Here is a 19,728-nt window from a genome sequence, read left to right as displayed (position 1 = left end):
AACAGTGGTTGGTTTTGTTCTTTTGGATGTGAGCCAGTCTCTGTGGTGTAACGTGGTATCTCATAGTTGTTTTGATCTGCATCTCCCTAATGATTAGTGATGAAGAGCATTTTTTCATGTGCCTTTTAGCCATTCGTATTTCTTCCTTGAGAAAGTTTCTGTTCATTTCTTTGCCCCATTTTTTGATGGGGTTGGGTGTTTTCTTTTTGTAGAGGTCAACCAGTGCTTTATATACCCTTGTTATCAATCCTTTATTGGATAGATATTGGGTGAATATCCTTTCCTATTCTGTAGATTGCCTTTGAATTCTGGTCACTGTGTCTTTTGCGGTGCAGAAGCTTTTTAGTTTAATATAGTCCCATTTGTTTATCTCTGTTTCTACTTGATTACTTAGTTCCATGTCATCTTTGAAGATACCTTTAGCTTCAATATAGTGAAGGGTTTTGCCGACCTTGTCTTCGATGCACCTTATGGATTGTGGTCTGATGTTGAGGTCTTCAATCCATTTTGATCTGACTTTTGTGCATGGTGTTAGGTCAAGGTCTAAGCCCATTTTTTTGCATGTGGTTGTCCAGTTGTGCCAGCACCATTTGTTGAAGAGGCTTTCCTTCTTCCATTTCACATTTCTTGCCCCCTTATCAAGGATCAGGTGATCATATATTTTGGGTTGCATGTAGGGATATTCCACCCTGTTCCATTGATCAGCGGTTCTGCCTTTGTTCCAGTACCATGCTGTTTTAATTGTTACTGCTTTGTAGTAAAGTTTGAAGTTGGGGAGGGTGATGCCTCCCATCATCTTTTTCCCAAGAATTGTTTTAGCTATCCTTGGACGTTTGTTATTCCATATGAATTTTAGGATTGCTTGATCCATTTCTTTGAAGAATTTCATGGGTATCCTTATAGAGATCGCGTTGAATCTGTATAGTGCTTGGGGAGTATTGCCATTTTGACAATGTTAAGTCTTCCTATCCATGAGCAGGGAATATGTTTCCATTTCCTCGTGTCCTCTTTTATTTCATTGAGTAATGGTTTATAGTTTTCCTTGTAGAGATCCTTTACTTCCTTAGTTAGGCTGATTCCTTGGTACTTTTTCTAGGAATTTTTCTAAATGGCAGAATATCAGAAACATTTCAGAAAGGCAAGATAAGGCTTATCACATGTGACAAAATCTTCAGTCTATATAATTCACAGAGTGGTAGTTGATAGGAAGATAAATAAAGATTATGGACCCTGAGAATCCTGCAAATATATTATATTCTGTCCTTCTTTATAGAACTATTTAGACCAATTTCCAAAATCTTTGTTTCTGTAGAAAATACACTTTTAAAAATGAAGTTTATTGGTAACTTTCTTTTTGTTAATCAAATCACAATCCTATAAAAACACTCAATGTATTTCATTTTAGGCTCTCTTCCTCTCCCCCCTCTCTTCTAACACACACTATATTAGTTAGATGGGGTTGTTATTAACAAGAAATTACAGACTGGGTGACTTAGACAACTGAAAATTGTTCAACCACATTCTATAACTTCAAGTTCAAAATCAAGGTGACAAATAAGAGATAGTTCTTTCTCATTATTTCCTCACATAGCCTTTCCTCTCTATGTGCAAGCATATTGTGTGTGTGCATGTGTCTATCTCCTATAAAGACATCAATTCTGGGGCCAAAGTGATAATATAGTGGGTTAGATACTTGCCTTGCAATAGGCAAACCTGGATATGATTCTGGGTATACATTTGATCCACTTAACCGGGCATGAGTAGTCCCTAAGTTCAGAGCCAGGAGTCAACCACTGAGCATAGTCAGGTGTTGCCCAAAAAACAAAAATTAAAATATTAATACCAACTCTATCATATAAGGGCCCCGCCTCCAGATCAATTAAACTTTATTGCCTTGTTAAAACTTGCATTCACATGGGTGTTTAAAGCTTCAGTATATAAATATTGGGGATAGGGTTGGCATGCAATTCAGCCCATAACATATACTCACATACACATACTTATTGCCTTGATGTGTGACAGTGTAGGACTGTCATTGCTTTACAGTCATAGCAGAAAAGTAAATAAATACAGAGTTCTCACAACTATAGCTCAACTTTCTCTTTCTGTTTGAATGATGAATTCATTTTAAAACCAGGCAGAGATTTTTATTATCCGACTACTTACCATTTAATATTTCTTTTATCATTATATTATATTGTATTATTCCATTGACTGAGAATCACATAAGATGATTTTGCAATTTTCAGGTACAATTTATTATTATCACAAGTAGTAACTTGAAGTCTTGTATCATTTGTTATTTGTGAATTACTTTCAATCCTATTATAAAACCTATCTAGAACTGATGAAAAATAGATTAAATTGACTTTCAGGGGAGTTGGGACAAAAACAGTAACATTTAATGTGTTATTAACTAATTAAAAAGACATGATAGGTGGTCTTTTAGTAATTCAATAACTTTCTGATGTAAAATCATAAGAATATGTACCCAGAAAATAAACATCTGAGAATAGCATGGCATCAATAGTTTAAAGAAGGAGAAGGCAGGGTTTATCAGTCCAATATTATAAGGTTTCTGCGTGAAAATGCCCTTTTGACGTAAGAGCATCTCTCCAGATGAATATTTCTTCACAGAAAATAAAATGAATGGTATTTCATTAGAAGTAGCATGTCTGACTCAGAGGTTTATGAAGACAGCATTGGAAATGAGATGCACACACATTTCCAATACATTAATTGTGACAAATGCAAAGCAATTGTTCATGGATTTTAACCAGCTAAAAGGAGAGAAAATAAGCTATTTGTAGAATATTTGCATATAACTTCAAAAGTACTCATGAAATAAATCATTTGAATATTTGGCTTATTGGTGGAAGTCATGAAATTGATGATATTTGGCTCAAAATATGATTATCAGAGACACTTTACCATGGTAGCAATTTTTTCCTTCTGATTCACTTAATTTTTCCATGTTAACCTATGACTTTATTAATTATAAAGCATAAATAGGTTCATATCTCCAGGTAAATTATTTTCATAAGCTTTATTTACATAATACATATTCCCCAGTCCTTACTGCCATGATCAGTCTGATTACTCATATACTCAGTCTTGAACAAATTAGCCTAAACATTTTTGGTGCTCAGATTTAAACAAATTGACCTTAAAGTTTCTGATGCTCAGATAATTATTTTTACTCCAATTAAATTGGAGAATATACACAATGTATAGTTGACAAGAGAAAAAATAATAATGTTGGCAAGATTTGTAAGATTTTATAAGGTATTTAGATTTTTTTATGGGAACTAGCAAACATCTGAAGGCTTTCAAACAGAGGGGTGATATAATTGAGTTATTATTTAATTGGAGCGATAGCACAGCGGGAAGGGCATTTGCTTTGCACGGGGCTGACCTGGGTTCGATTCCTCCATTCCTCTCGGAGAACCCAGCAAGCTACTGAGAGTATCCTGCCTGCATGGCAGAGCCTGGCAAGCTACCCGTGGCATATTGGATATGCCAAAAGCAGTAACAAGTCTCACAATTGAAACATTACTGGTGCCCGCTTGAGCAAATCAATGAACAATGGGACAACAGTACCACAGTGCTACATTATTTATTAAAAATAACTTTAGGTTCTTTGTGATATATTTGTAGGGAATGGCAGGAAAAACAATTGACCACATATCTACTGTCATGTGATACTAGTTGAAATAAGTAGGAGAAGTGGATATAGAGAATTTTACATCAATAGGAAGTATAATCCAGAAGACATTGTAGTTGATTAAATGTGCAGAAAAAAATTTTTTAAGATGTATAGAAATGTAGACATTGAAAAATATAGAAATTGTTTAATATGTGCCACTTTGGTATATGGTCTAATCCTTTGACACCATGAGGTGTTTGGAATAGAGAATGTATGTATTATCTAGGTTTAAGAGGTCAGATTTGAGGATTGTAGACATAGAATAGGAAGTAAGGAGTTTGCCTTGTATGCAGCTGACCCTGGTCCAATTCCCTGTAGTACATGTGAGCTGCTAAGCACCAACAGGAGTAGCTCCAAAGCATCTCTGGTTGTAGCATAAATCCCTCAAAGAAGGAATGCTTTATGATAGAGAAGACACACCTTCTTGTCATGTGAACATCCTTCTCTTCTTTATGCCCTATGTTCCTTAGGTCAGAAAACAAACATTCCATTTGTCACATTTCCTTTAGAATTTAGGGCCATATCAGTTATCCACAAGGTTATTAGTAAACTGATCTTTTTCTCCTGCTAATAATGATTTGCTTGTCAAACCTGGGAAGAACCCAGAGGAGTAAAGAAATGATCCTTATCATCTAATGATGCTAAAATGGTGGGGGGGGGGAAAGTAAGTAGGAGAAATCCCTGTAGAAAGAGGTGTTTTGGTAGTTTTAATATAAGAGAAAAGGAATTACTTGGTTAATTTTTTTATTGTTGCATCTAAAGTAGCTTTTTTACAATAGTGTTGTTGTTTCTACTCTGGATGTACAGCTATCACAATTCACTACCACCAGAATTCCCAACACCCTTTACCAATGCATTTGTTTACTTCTAATCCACTTATCCATGTGTCCCCCACCTTTCTCCATGCATGTTTGGTAATCTATTTTGTAATTGTGGGCCAATTATTGTTTGTTGCTACCAACTCCTTTGTTTTTTCTCTATACATACAGTGAGATCATCTGATATTCCCGTTTTCCCTCTGATTTACATCATTTACTATGGTACTCTCAAGAGTATCCTGGCTCTCCTACAGAACTCAGAGATCACTCCCAGCAGTGCAAGGCATGTGCTTTCCCCACTCTAACGCTCCTGCTCTAGCCCCTATCCATTTCATTGGTATTTAGATTGCTCCCATAACCAGTACTAAAAGCTGCAATGAACATTGAAGAGTTTACATCTTTTCAGATTAATGTTTTTATGCTATTGAGATCAGTGTCAAGAAGTGTAATCACTGGGTCATATGGAAAGTCAATTCCTAATTTACAAAGAAGTCTTCACACTGCTTTCCATAAAGGCTAAACCAGATGACATTCCTACCAACAGTTATGTTTACATGTTGAAAGGGAGACCTTCTTTAAGGGTAGACAAAAGAAGAGAGGAGGTGGAACTTTAAAGCATTTATTCAATATTCAAGGACATTCTAATTACAGAAAACTAGAGAGGTTGCTGGCTAGCCCATAAGGTCCAACAGAAAGTAAAGAAAAATTTAAAACATTAAGTCAAGTTAAGTTAGTTTATAGAAGTAAAAAGAAAGTCACTGTCATCCCGTTGCTCATCGATTTGCTCGAGCGGGCACCAGTAACTGGGCACTAGTAACATCTCTCACTGTGAGACTTATTGTTACTGTTTTTGTCATATCCAATACACCATGGGTAGCTTCCCAGGCTCTGTTGTGCGGGCGCAATACTCTCAGTAGCTTGCCAGGTTCTCCGAGAGGGGCAGAGGAATCGAACATGGGTTGGGCGCATGAAAGGCGAATGCCCTACTGCTGTTCTATCGCTCCAGCCCAAAAAGAAAGTAGGGCAAAAAAATGCAATATAAGTTCAAAGAAAAAAGAGATGAGACTATTATAAGATATAGTAGAATCACACTAAAATTTAAGTGTGAGAGAAAAGGCATTTTCTAAAATTCATAGACTAGACATATAAATCACTTAGATATCACAAGCAGAGTTTTCATATGAACACTCCAGTCGGCAAAATCACTAGTATTCACCAGTCTAGTGAAAATCTTATCTATTAAACATGTACATGCTGACCCAAAGAGGTACGCTGTGTGTCAATGAATCATATTTTACAGTGTTCACACAAAATCTCAAGATTGTAAGAAGTATGAATGGGGGCCGGAGCGATAGCACAGCGGGTAGGGCGTTTGCCTTGCACGCGGCCGACCCGGGTTCGATCCCCGGCATCCCATATGGTCCCCCAAGCACTGCCAGGAGTAATTCCTGAGTGCAAAGCCAGGAGTAACCCCTGAGCATCGCTGGGTGTGACCCAAAAAGCAAAAAAAAAAAAAAAAAAAAAAAAAGAAGTATGAATGACCAATTCATATTTTAAACACCATAGAAGAAACATTACTAAAACATGGAAGTTTGGAGCAATTAGCAAGAGACTGTGATATTAAAATGAATTGCACTATTCTAAATACAATGGGATATTTAAAACAACAGTATCACAGTCATCCTGTTATTGATCAATTTGCTCGAGCAGACACCAGTAATGTTTCCATTCATCTGTGTCACGTGCTAGTGTAGCCTGATAGTGTATTGGGGGCTATTTCAGGATCCAGGGAATGAGGGCTGTCATTGTTACTGTTTTTGGCATATCGAGTATGCAATAGATAGCTTGCCAGGCTCTGCTGTGTGGGCAGGATACTCTCAGTAGCTTGCTGGGCTCTCTAAGAGGGATGGAGGTTTTTGGGGTGGCCTCTAATGGCCTTTATAAGTGTTCCAGTCAGGCACATATATATGTATATATATGTATATATATGTGTGTATGTATATATGTATATTTCCCTCTATGATTTGTTGCCTACTGTCTGAACCCTACCAAATATGTGTGGTAATTATGGAAAATGAGTAGAAAATGTCTTATGATGTGTTGCGTGGCCGCACAAGTGGCCGTGTGGTCCAGAAACATGTTCACTCATATGTGAGGCTCAGCCCGAGTGTGTGAAAAGCGGCCTGGAGTGTGTTGGCGGTTGGGTTGTGGAGGTCGACTGCCAGGCTGGGTTCCTTTGGGCAGTGAGGGCTCTCTCACCTGGTCCCCTCTGGGGCACTCCAAGTGAAAACAGCCTGGCGCGGGGTCTGATGGCATGGTTATGTTAAAAACAACATTTGGAGAAATATTACTTAATCTCTATATGAGTCAATTTGTGATCATTGTTATATCCCACAGTGATGTTTCTAAAGTCATTGTGGTCTGTCTTTGTAAACTCATTGCAAAGTCATTGTAAACTCACTGAGGATCTGATTGGTGCTAATTGAGGCTTCTGTGTTATTGTGTAGGCTCAGTTATTCTGGTGGTTTTCTGTAAAGCATCCTATTAGATTTGCTCTGTCCTTCGGTGCTGACAGTACTATGAAATTTAGAGGTATCTGCTCACACAGTCCAAAAGCTAGAAAACTGGCCATTTGGTGTCTTGGCAGTTTGATGAGATTCACTTGTGAAGTGAGGCCATTTCTATGTCAGAGGTTGTCAGCACGGCTAGCTGTGGGCTGCTGTGCTTGCAGACAGAAGTGGTGTCTGTCTGCTCCCATTTTGAGAAGACCCCCAGTATTCTCAACCCAGACCAGTCTATCTGGGAAGATTTGGTGAAATCATGTTCTTTTGAAGATATAATGATGAGCTGCTTCTCTGCCAGCAAAGTCTATGATTACATTTTTTTAATAATTTTATTTTTATGAAGTTGTTCACAATATTTAATTACATTTAATATTCAAACACCAAGCCCACCACCATTATACCTTCCCACTACCATATTTCAAGTGTTTCCATGCCAAACCACAAACCCTGCCTCCAAAGGAGAACCAAAATAATTTATTTTGCATTGCTTGTAATGAATAATCTGCTAAAACTGATCCAAAAAAGATTTCTTAGAGGAAAGAATGTGAAGATTGTTGTATATCATTCAGGAGCCAATAAACCCTTCTATAAGAGATTAGTAACATGTTGTTAAAAGTTACTAGTGCACATACACACATATATATATATGTATGTGTATATATATATATATGTATAATTCCCCCTAAGCTTGCTTTCCTTCTACTTTACACCCCATCAAATGTGGTATGCTACTCTTAGTACATCAGTGGCATAAGTGTGAGGTGTAAAGCATTCACAACCATGTGGCTGAGGCTCGTCTGAGCGTGTGGTGGCAGTTGAGTTCTGGAGGTTTTCGGCTGCAAGGGGTGGCTCTGTTGGGGTGGGAAGGGGAACTCAACTGCCCCTTGCAGGGTTGCCCCAAGTGAAACAGCCTGGTGCAGGGTCTGGAAGCATGCCTATGTCATATATGATTACATTTTAAAAGAGCATTAAAATATATTGAAAGAATAAGAAATATATACAAAAATAAAACAAGAGATGATTCCCCCCCCTCCGGTTTCAGACCACTGTGTTCAGGATTAATGCCTGGCTCTGTGCTCAGGGATCACTCCTGGCAGGGCTTGGGGAATCATATGGGGTACCAGGGATCGAACTTGGATCAGCTGCACGCAAAGCAAATGTCCTAGCCACTATAGTATCTCCCCAGCCCATGAGATGATTTTTAGAATCCTATGCTGGTAAAGACCTCCGGAACCCAGCCACAGTCATTCTCAAGGCCACTCTCCACACATTCAGATAAGCCTCAAGCATGAAGAAACTGGCAAAGGAACCCAGGTGTGCGGGACCCAAGGCCAAGATCTCCAAGACTGCTCAGATCGGGACTGGGCCTCTTCTTCCCAGATTCTCCATTTTCTAGTAGCTAGGCAGTCACACCCACAAACTGCTCCCCCCCGCCACCCCAGGCACCCGTGTAATCCCACCAATGGTCAACATCCAGAGATTATAAAACCAAGCTCCCAGCCACACAACATCTGATAGCCTAGTTCTCCCTCTTGGAGAACCTGGCAAGCTACCAAGAGCTTACTGCCTGCAAGGGGGAGAGTCTGGCAAGCTCCCCATGGTGTATTCATATGCCAAATACAGTAACAATGATGGGTCTCATTCCCCTGACCCTGAGGAGCCTCTAATGCGGCACCATTGGGAAGGATGAATAAAGAAAGTGTGCTTAAATTTCAGGGCTAGGATGAATGGAGATGTTACTGGGCCCACTGGAGCAAATCAATGATCAATGGGATGACAGTGTTATAGTGTTATGAACCAGACAGCAAGGTTTTACATGTCTAAGACACTGAATCTCTACAGAGTTGGAATAAAGGGGAATGGAGAGATAATAAATCACATAAGGTTGAATCCAGTTTGATCTCTGGCCCCCAATATAGTGCTCTGAGCATAACAGGATTCATCCTTGAGCAGAGCAAGAAAGAGCAAGCCCTGAGCACAGTCAGGTATTGCCCTAAAACTAAGAATAAAAAACCATAACTGTGAACAAAGAAAGTAAATCTGCAACCTTGTTCCTTATATAGACTCATTTCTGTTTTCATTTCTTGTCTGTTTCTTTAATTGCACAAACATACTAATTTATACATTATAAACATGCCAATTTCTATGTGACATAGATCTGGTAATCATAGCTTCTCTGTGGAAAATCCACTATTTATGGTTTCTAATCATTCACTCACAGTGAGTTATTTTCTCATTTATTTTGAGATGTTTGTGATTCATTTTTCTCTGGGACACATATCTGTAGAAAATCCTGAAGCTTAGATTTAAGGCTTTTCTCCAGGTAAGATGTGCATGTGTTTTACCAGATGTCTTTAGTACTCCAATAGGAACTGAACTTAAATTTTTAGGCCTTTATCTTCAGGGTTTCTTGGAGTGAGCCACAGTGATTATTCCCACAGAGGTATCAGCTAACTTGTGATTAGAAAGACTTAGAAATCAGCTTTCCTTTCTTTCCAGGAAGCTGAGGAGTGCAAGTTGTTTTACATGTTTCTCTTTATGAAACTTTTCCCCTGGAGATATTATCTCTTTTAGTCCTGATATTATATTTGTCATCATTATTACAAATCATCATATATGATGCTGTTATAGTCATCCTATGACTAGTAAAGCTCTCATAAATAAAAAGTAAAAGTTACTTTTAGTAAAGAGCATTTTTCGCATTGTTTCCCAGTGGTCAAATTCAACTCTTTCTGTGCTGTTTCAAATATATATATATTTCTTTATAAACTGTTGATATTCACACTTAATTACTCTTAGAACTTTAAAATTAAGACTAGTCAGAAGGAAAAGGACAGATATAGAATGACTGCATTCATTTGTGGTATATAAATATATATACATATATATAGTAGAAGAAGAATATCCATGGCCAGGGAAAACAGGGGTTAGAGGGACTGGTCAATGGTTGGAATTAAACACAAGTGTGTGGGGGGCTGAGGGTAGCTAAGGCAGAGAAGAGATCAGTATCACAATTATAGCTGGGAATGATCACACTGGACAAGATCTGAGGGTTAAAAGTAGATGAAGGGATATTCTTGATAACCTTTCAGTATCAATATTGCAAACCACAATGCCCAAAAGGAGAGAGAGGGGGGAAGATGAGGGAGAGTAAAGAGAGAGAGAGAAAGAGAGAGAGAAGAAAAGCATGTACCATGGCGGGGGGAGTGAGGGGTGATGGGAGGGAACCTGGGAACATTGATGCTGGGAAATGTACACTGGTGGAGGGATGGTTGTTGGAATACTGTGTGACAAAAATCCAATCACGAGCAGTTCTGTAAGGCTATATCTCACAGCAATTCAATAAAAAGATATTAAAAAATAAAATTAAGACTAGTGTGTAAAGCTTAGATCTTGAAGAGCTTTATAACATGGAAGAATAACACAGAGGCAGATATTTCAATACAATGTTTTTTAGGGGCTAGAGAGATTGTACAGAGGACAAGGCACTTACCTTGCACAGAGCCAATTCTGATATGATCCCTGGTACAACATGTGCTCCCCAAAGTACTGCCAGGTGTAAACCCCTGAGCACAGAGACAGGAATAGTCCCTGAGCACCACTAGATGTGCCCACCCCCCAAAAAATGCATTTTAGATACTGTATCCCTTATAAACATTTTATTTTCTGTTCTCTACACAAAATAATCATTCATGAAAGTGTGAAGTACCATATAATAAATACTAGCTTCAGCTTGCACCCAAAAATGCGTTCAGGAATCATAATATATTGATGATATTTGTATTATTAAGTTATATCCCAATTCTTTGTAGTTATCGCACTGTCAAAGCTTTATGCAACTTTGTTCTTCTCTTTCCTCCCTAAAAATTATGAAAGACTCTGTGTGGTGAGTAAAAACTAAAATAAACTGACGGCTACTGAGACACATAGTCTGGTGGGTATGATAACCTTTCTCTGGAAGAGGCTCCCCATTGGCTCTAGTGGGACCAAAGGAAATTACCGACTTAGGACCCTGATTTACAATACTGAGCAATGGAGAAATGTGGCTTGAAGGTACAGGGCTGGTCTTGAATGTATGAGCCATATTTCTTAATTCTATTTAATGTGTTTAAAAAGAATACAGTCAGGGACCTTGGGGCTGGAGTGATAGCACAGTGGGTAGAGCATTTGCCTTGCATGAGGCCGACCCGGGTTCGGATCCCAGCATCCCATATGGTCCCCTGAGCATTGCCAGGAGTAGTTCCTGAGTGCAGAGCCAGGAGTAACCCCTGTGCATCGCCGGGTGTGACCCAAGAAAAAAAAAAGCAAAAAAAACCCAAAAAGAATACTGACAGGGACCATAGAAATGGTATAGAAGGTAAGGTGCTTGTGTTGAATTCAGCCAACCTGGTTCAAGCCTTGAAGACCCATGTGGTCCACTGAGCATCACCAGGATTGATCTCTGAGTCCAGAGTCAGGAGTAAGCCCTGAGCACTGCCAGTGTGGCTCCCAGTACTCACCCCCCCACCTCAAAAAAGAAAGAATACCAATGGGTGGACTTAATTACCAGCTCTTAAAATTAGACAGAATCTTTTCAGCATTTAAAACAAGAGAGAAATAAATGGATAAACAAATTCTCATATGTTAAATTGTTTTAATATTTGTCAACCATTAGATATGTAAAGATATAATTACAATAAGAAGCTTACAGACTCAGTAATATTTATTTGTGTGTGAATGTTTTCTTTCAATGTGCCCTATTAAGTGTGCATTATTTTCTCTTCTATGTTTTAATTTTATTTGTAAATAATTTTAATACACAATTAAATTTATACATAATCTTTCTTTATGATTTTAATGTACTCTATTATTTTTCTTAAGATAAATCAGAAAAATCATCACCATTGGTTGTGCAGCAAATTATTTTGGTTCATGTTGGAAACCATTATTCTAAATAACATAACTTTAAAGTTGTAATATAGAGAAATAATTTTCTTTAATTTATGCTTGAAACTCAATAAAATAAGAGGTATCCCACAGCATGTCTTTATTATCATAAATCAAACTAAAATTTCTTTCTCGTTCTTAATCATTCAAGCAAGATAACCCAATTGATGGAACATAATTCAAATATGGAAAAAATGTCATCCATCTCATGTAATTAATATTGCTAAGATGACTTTTTTCAGATATTAGCTGATATGAAAGGTGATATGATTCACATATTCAAGCGGGAAATTAAACTACCACATGTTGAAATCAAATTTAGAACAAAACTGCCTAAAAGTGCTTATTTCTAGGAAAAAAATGATGGATTGTCTTCATACACTGAATGTACTGAATAAAGCATTTGGAAAAGCAAGTTTTAAGGGGGTCAGGGAATAGCATTTTTGTTTCCTACTGCTGCTATAGTTTCTCACAAATCATCTTCTTAATTAAGATTATAATTTTTAGGAATACAAAAAATATCATACTCTATTACCACACCTTACCTATCATCACAGTACTATTATTCCTCCACAAATTCACTGGACACTTTTCCCACTTTCTCTTGTGCTGAGTTAAGCAACTGAGTCTAAGAATTGATTTTTGTTTGGTTTGTTCCTTAATACTTAAATTATACGTACAGGAAGCACTCTTGCTGTTTATATCTTACAAATGCATCAATTAACAACATGGGTGGGTATATACATAGAGTTTATTTAAAACAATTGCTGAAACAATTGGGAAAACACACATTCTTGAAGATTTGACATAGTTCTCTTCAACACAATTATTTTGCAGTATGACAAGGATACCATTTATTCAAATGTCTTGATAGTTACTAAGAAATTTATTGGATTTGTTGAAATTGTGAATACAATTAGTCTGTTTTTTAAATAATATGTTGAAAATATCCTCTGACTACAAAGCTTTGAAGCTAAGACTTATAATGAAAAGGTAAATAATATCAAATTTTTATACTTAAATACTTAAATTTTAACAAAATAATAATCCATGAAAGAAATTCATTAGAGAGGGTATAAATTATCATTTATAAACTGCTTAGTTATCCAACCTTTATTATTATTATTATTATTATTATTATTATTATTATTATTGCTTTTTGGGTCACACCCGGCAATGCACAGGGTTTGCTTCTGGCTCTGCACTCAGGAATTACCCCTGGCGGTGCTCAGGGGACCATATGGGATGCTGGGAATCGAACCCAGGTCAGCCATGTGCAAAGCAAATGCCCTACCTGCTGTGCTATTGGGCTAGAGCGATAGCACAGCGGGTAAGGCATTTGCCTTGCACGCAGCTGACCCACAGACCCACATTCAATTCCTCTGCCTCTCTCAGAGAGCCTGGCAAGCTACCAAGACTATCCCACCTGCCCCACAGAGCCTAGCAAGCTATTCGTGACATATTGGATATGCCAAAAACAGTAACAACAAGTCTCACAATGGAGACATTACTGGTGCCCGCTCGAGCAAATGGATGAACAGGACAACAGTGTTATGACAGTGCTACAGTGCTGGTTATCCAAACAATGTGCAATTAAATTTGTATGTAGTGACCAAAATTCTATTTTTACAGCTACTTATAACATTACAATCCTTCATTTGCAGCATTACATTCCTTCATTACTAAAAATAAAGGAACTAATACATCTAGTCAAGAAGTCATTGAAAGACAAATAAAGAAAAAGTTAGAGAAAGAAGTTGAAAGACATACAAAACTTAATAAAGCAGTCATTTTAAAGTATCAGAACTTGTATTTGATTTGGAAGATCTTTTTATTTATTTATTTATTTATTTATTTATTTATTTATTTATTTATTTTGGTGAAGGAAGGGTCACACCCAGAAGTGCTCACCAGTTAGTCCTGGCTCTGCACTTAGGAATTACTCCTGGCAGTGGAATAGATGAATCATATGGGGTGCCAGGATCAACTCTGGCCAGTGGCGTGCAAGGCAAATGCCCTCTACGCTGTGTTTTCACTCCGGCTCCAGGAAGGTCTTTTTAAAAGTAATATTAAACATAAAATTTGAGAGTAGTTAAAAAAGCATCTTTGTTTTTTGTTTGAGTCACACCTGGTTGTGCTCAGGAGCTGCTCTCAGCTCAGTGTCCTTCTTGAGGGAACATCCAGTGTCAAGAATCAAGTTCAGACCCCCTGTCAAGATATACCTCCATCTCATCTGCCCCACAGCTTGGAATCTGGCCTCACATGCTGGGGGGAAAGGCAGCTGAGATAGAGAAGGGAACACCAAGTAGAAGATGTTGGGAGGACCCATTCGGGTTTGAAGATGAGAGCTGAAAGTAGACTATAGACCAAACATGAAGGCCACTCAATACCTCTTTTGGAAACTACAAAAGGAGAGAGAACAAAAGGGAATGTCCTGCAGCAGAGGCAGGGTGGGGTGGTGGGAGATGGGGTGTGAGAGGGATACTGGGATCATTGGTGGAGGTGAATGGGCACTGGTGGAGGGATGGGTAAACAATCACTGCATGAGTGAAATGCAAACATAAAAGTTCATAAGTTTGTAACTGTACATTACAGTGATTCTTAAATAAAAATTTTTTTAAAAAAGATATACCTCCATCTCAATGCAGACAAAAGAAAAGAAACTCTGAGACAAAATTAGGAATTAAAATGAGAGATAATTTAGACATCACAAGTGAATATACTACACGCCAATGACAACAAATTTGAAAATGATTAAATAATATTTTTGTAAGAAAAATAATTAAAATTGATTCAAAGTTGTGCAACATGCTAATGTTTCACTAGTAGTCAAAATGTATAATTTTATCAAAGAACTATTAGACTTCAACAGTTAGTGACTATAATTTTTGAGAAAATTGCAATTTTTCTCCTCAGTGGTATAATTTACTCATAGATAAATTGTCTTAATAGATACCTTACAAGTGTACTGTAAGATTTGAGGGATTAAATATGTGTAATATTCCAAGTATAAAATTGATTCACAAATGAGAGTCATTACTTGTAAATTTTCAGTATGTGTTAGCAATTAAATGAAATACAGTTATTTAAAGTATAACTATGCATAATGGCAAGTTCCTTAAGCAATCTCCTTCAGTCTTTTGTTTGCATCTGTTGTATTAAACTTTCAATTTTGATTGGAGACGAGATACCAAGAAGACTGAATTGGGAGAACCTATTTACATCTTCCTGTGATCTCATCAAATACACACTAAAACTAAACACCCTCCACAGAAACCAACCTGAAAAAAAGACTGCAACTCAAAAGCCTCTGCAATAAGTTATGAGAGAGAACAATCCAGATACACTGGAGTTAGAGACAGAGGCTTGTCAGAAAAGAAACCTCATTACAGGGCAACAAACTGCATTAAGGAGAGATTTCTTGAATCAGAAGGAGAGGGACAGATATAGAATGACTTCACTCATTTGTGGACATAAAAATATAGTATGAAACTAATATCCAAGCCAGGAAAAACAGAGGCCAGGAAGACTGGTAAATGATTGGAAGCTTGTCACAAGTGGATAGTGAAGAGCAGTTAGGTTAGAGAAGGGACCAAGAAAAGTTAGAAATGATCATTATGGACAAGAACTGAGTGTTAAAAGTAGATAGAGGGATATACATAATAACCTTTCAGTATCTTTATTGTAAACACAAAGGCAGCTGGGTTTAATATAGTCCCATTTGTTTATCTCTGTTTCCACTTGGTTGGTCAGTTGCATGTCATCTTTGAAGATACCTGTAGCTTCAATATCATGGAAGGTTTTGCCGACCTTGTCTTCGATGTACCTTATGGATTGTGGTCTGATGTTGAGATCTTTAATCCATTTTGACCTGATTTTTGTGCATGGTGTCAGGTCAAAGGTCTAAGCCCATTTTTTTGCATGTGGTTGTCCAGTTATGCCAGCACCATTTGTTAAAGAGACTTTCCTTGTTCCACTTCACATTTTTTGCTCCCTTATCAAAGATTAGATGAACATATATTTGAGGTTGTGTGTAGGGATATTCCACCCTGTTCCGCTGGTCTGCGGGTCTGCCTTTTTCCCAATATCATGCTGTTTTAATTGTTACCACTTTGTAGTAAAGTATAAGGTTGGGGAGGATGATGCCTCCCATCATCTTTTTCCCAAGAATTGTTTTAGCTATCCGTGGGCATTTGTTGTTTCATATGAATTTCAGGATTGCTTGATCCATTTCTTTGAAGAATTTCATGGGTATTTTTATAGGGATCGCGTTGAATCTGTACAATTCTTTGGGGAGTATTGCCATTTTGACAATGTTGATTCTCCCTATCCATGAGCAAGGGATATGTTTCCATTTCCTCATGTCCTCTTTTATTTCATGGAGTAGCATTTTATAGCTTTTTTTGTAGAGGTCCCTTATTTCTTTAGTTAAGCTTCTTTAGTTAAGATTTCTTTAGTTAAGATTCCAAGGTACTTGATTTTCTGGGGCACGATTGTGAATGGGATTGCTATTTTCATGTCCCTTTCCTCTGTTTCATTGCTTGCAAATAGGAAGGCCATGGATTTTTGGGTATTGATTTTATAGCCTGCAACTTTACTGTACAAGTCTATTGTTTCTAAGAGTTTCTTAGTAGGGGTTTTAGACTTCTCTAGGTATAGTATCATGTCGTATGCAAATAGTGAGAGTTTAATTTCTTCTTTTCCTACCTGGATGCCCTTAATATCTTTTTCTTGCTAACAGCTATTGGAAGTACTTCAAGTACTATATTGAACAGCAGTGGTGAGAGTGGGCATCCTTGTCTTGTCCCTGATCTTAGAGGAAAAGCCCTTAGCTTTTCCCCATTGAGGATAATACTTGCCATAGGTTTGTGGTAGATGGCTTTGACTATCTTGAGGAAAGTTCCTATTAAACTAAGAAGCTTCTGCACCGCAAAAGATACAGTGACCAAAATACAAAGACAATCTACAGAATGGGAAATGTTATTCACCCAATACTCATCCGATAAGGGGTTGATATCAAGGGTATATAAAGCACTGGCTGAACTCTACAAGAAGAAAACATCCAACCCCATCAGAAAATGGGCCGAAGAAATGAACAGAAACTTTTCTAAGGAAGAGATACGAATGGCTAAAAGGCACATGAAAAAATGTTCTGCATCACTAATCATCAGGGAGATGCAGATCAAAACAACTATGGGATACCACCTCACACCACAGAGAATGGCACACATCCAAAAGAGCAAAAGCAACCACTGTTGGAGAGGATGTGGGGAGAAAGGGACCCTTCTACACTGCTGGTGGGAATGCCGACTGGTCCAGCCCCTTTGGAAAACAATATGGACGATTTTCAAAAAATTAGAAATTGAGCTTCCATTTGATCCAGCAATACCACTTCTGAGAATATATCCCAGAGAAACAAAAAGATATAGTCGAAATGACATCTGTACTTATATGCTCATCGCAGCACTGTTCACAATAGCCAGAATATGGAAAAAACCCGAGTGCCCGAGAACAGATGACTAGTTAAAGAAACTTTGGTACATCTGCACAATGGAATACTATGCAGCTGGTAGAAAAGATGAAGTCATGAACTTTGCATATAAGTGGATCAACATGGAAAGTATCATGCTAAGTGAAATGAGCCAGAAAGAGAGGGACAGACAGAAAGATTGCACTCATCTTTGGAATATAAAATAACAGAGTAGGAGACTAACACCCAAGAGTAGCAGTATATAATACCAGGAGGTTGGCTCTATGACTTGGAAGCTGGCCTCACATGCTGGGGGAAAGGCAGCCCGGATAGAGTAGGGAACACCAAGTAAAATGTGGTTGGGGACCCGCGCGAGAAGAGAGAAGTGTACTGAATGTAGACTAGAGACTTAACATGATGGCCGCTCAATACCCCTATCACAAACCACAACACCCCAAAGGAGAGAGAACAAAATGGAATGCCCTGCCACAGAGGCAGGGAGTGGTGAGAGTGGGGAATGGGAGTGGAGGGTGGGAGGGATACTGGGTTCATTGGTGGTGGAGAATGGACACTGGTGGAGGGATGGGTTCTCGAACATTGTATGAAGGAAACACAGGGATGAATATGGGTTAATTTGTAACTATACCCTCATGGTGACTCACTTATTAAAAATAAAATAAAATAAGAAAGAAAAAGGCAGGTGGGGGTTGAGGGGGTGGTGTGATGGAAACTGGGGATATTGGTGGTGGGAAAATGCACACTGGTGAAGGGGTGGGTGTTGGAACATTACGTAACTGAAATCCAATCATGAACAACTGTGAAACTGTGTATCTCATGGCAATTCAATAAAATAACTTTTTATAAAAGAAAAAGGGGCTGGAGCAATAGCACAGCCGTAGCGTGTTCGCCTTTCATGCATCAGACCCAGGTTCAATTCCCAGCATCCCATATGGTCCCCTAAGCACTGCCAGGAGTAATTCCTGAGTGCATGAGCCAGGACTAACTCCTGTGCATCACCGGATGAGACCCAAAGAGGAAAAAAAAAAAGAAGAGATTTCTAAAGTGTAGACTCTCACATTGAGGACTAGGGAATTCCACAACACACAGCCTCCCAAACCATGAGTCTACACTTGTAACCTAGAAAACAAGAAACTATAAAGTACAAACAAGGATTAGAGTCTCTGGCAAGAACCACCTTGCTGACCTCTTAAAATGTTGGTGTTTGACACCATTTTGAATAGTAACCGTAAAACGGTATTAAAAAGAATACCGTTTTAATAGTAACAGACTCAGAGAGAAAATTCCAAAGGAGAGTTACAAGCATCACTAACAAATAGCTGAGCAAGCTGGGGGCTGAGTGATAATCATCAAGGCTAAGTACAGACAAACTGACCCAGTCCATATCAGTCCACATCTGACTGCTAGAAAGCAAGCAACACCCCTGTATATAAAAACACCCTACTGACCTACCAAAGCACAGACAGTTGTGAGGGTACCCCACTGCCTATGTGCTCCCTTGTTATCCCACAGCCAATCCAAGTTAGCTCCCTGACAACTGGAGGTGCACCCTGTCACCAACTGGGGCTAAGGCTCTAGTTTCCTCTTAAGGTCATCCTATACAATCTCCCCTGCCACTGCCCACATCTCTGTGATCTTAGCAATCAAGCAATCAACTGGACATTTGCAATGTGAAAATCCAATCATCAGTCAGGCTTTTTTGAACTTGGCGCAGAGCTCCCACTGAGCACTAGAAAGGATACACACATGGATCCGGGAAGGGCAAATTATTTCAAACAAAATAAACCCAAACAGGTGCACAACAAGATATATAATACTGCCGCCGAGATGTGACCCGAGTGGCCGCACATGTGCGGCCTCTCCATTGCTGGATGACCATGATCCCAGAGACCAGCTAAACTACTTTTGGTATCAGCAACTTCTTGCAGAAATTTCTCTAGACTGTGAACTAAACCACGGCCCCATGCGACCACAGGAGGGGAAAGGTTTTTCTCTCTTGGCTTTTTCTTTTCATGGGGCGGGGGGGTGTGGGGAAGGCGTGGCGACTGCCATCTTATAAGGACCGCTAAAGAGAGGTACGAGCTTGCAATGATGCAATTTCTGGCAAAAATTTCCCTGGACTTAGTTACTAAAATACTAAACTACAGAAATCCAAAACCTCATATCTCTTCATTCTCAGCAATGGAAAACAAATTATCAAATGCTTCCTTTTCAGCAGGTCTGATT

The sequence above is a fragment of the Sorex araneus genome, chromosome 1 (genome assembly GCF_027595985.1).
Source record: "Sorex araneus isolate mSorAra2 chromosome 1, mSorAra2.pri, whole genome shotgun sequence".
In the NCBI taxonomy this organism is placed as follows: Eukaryota; Metazoa; Chordata; class Mammalia; order Eulipotyphla; family Soricidae; genus Sorex; species Sorex araneus.
Note: the sequence above shows the minus strand (reverse complement) of the source record.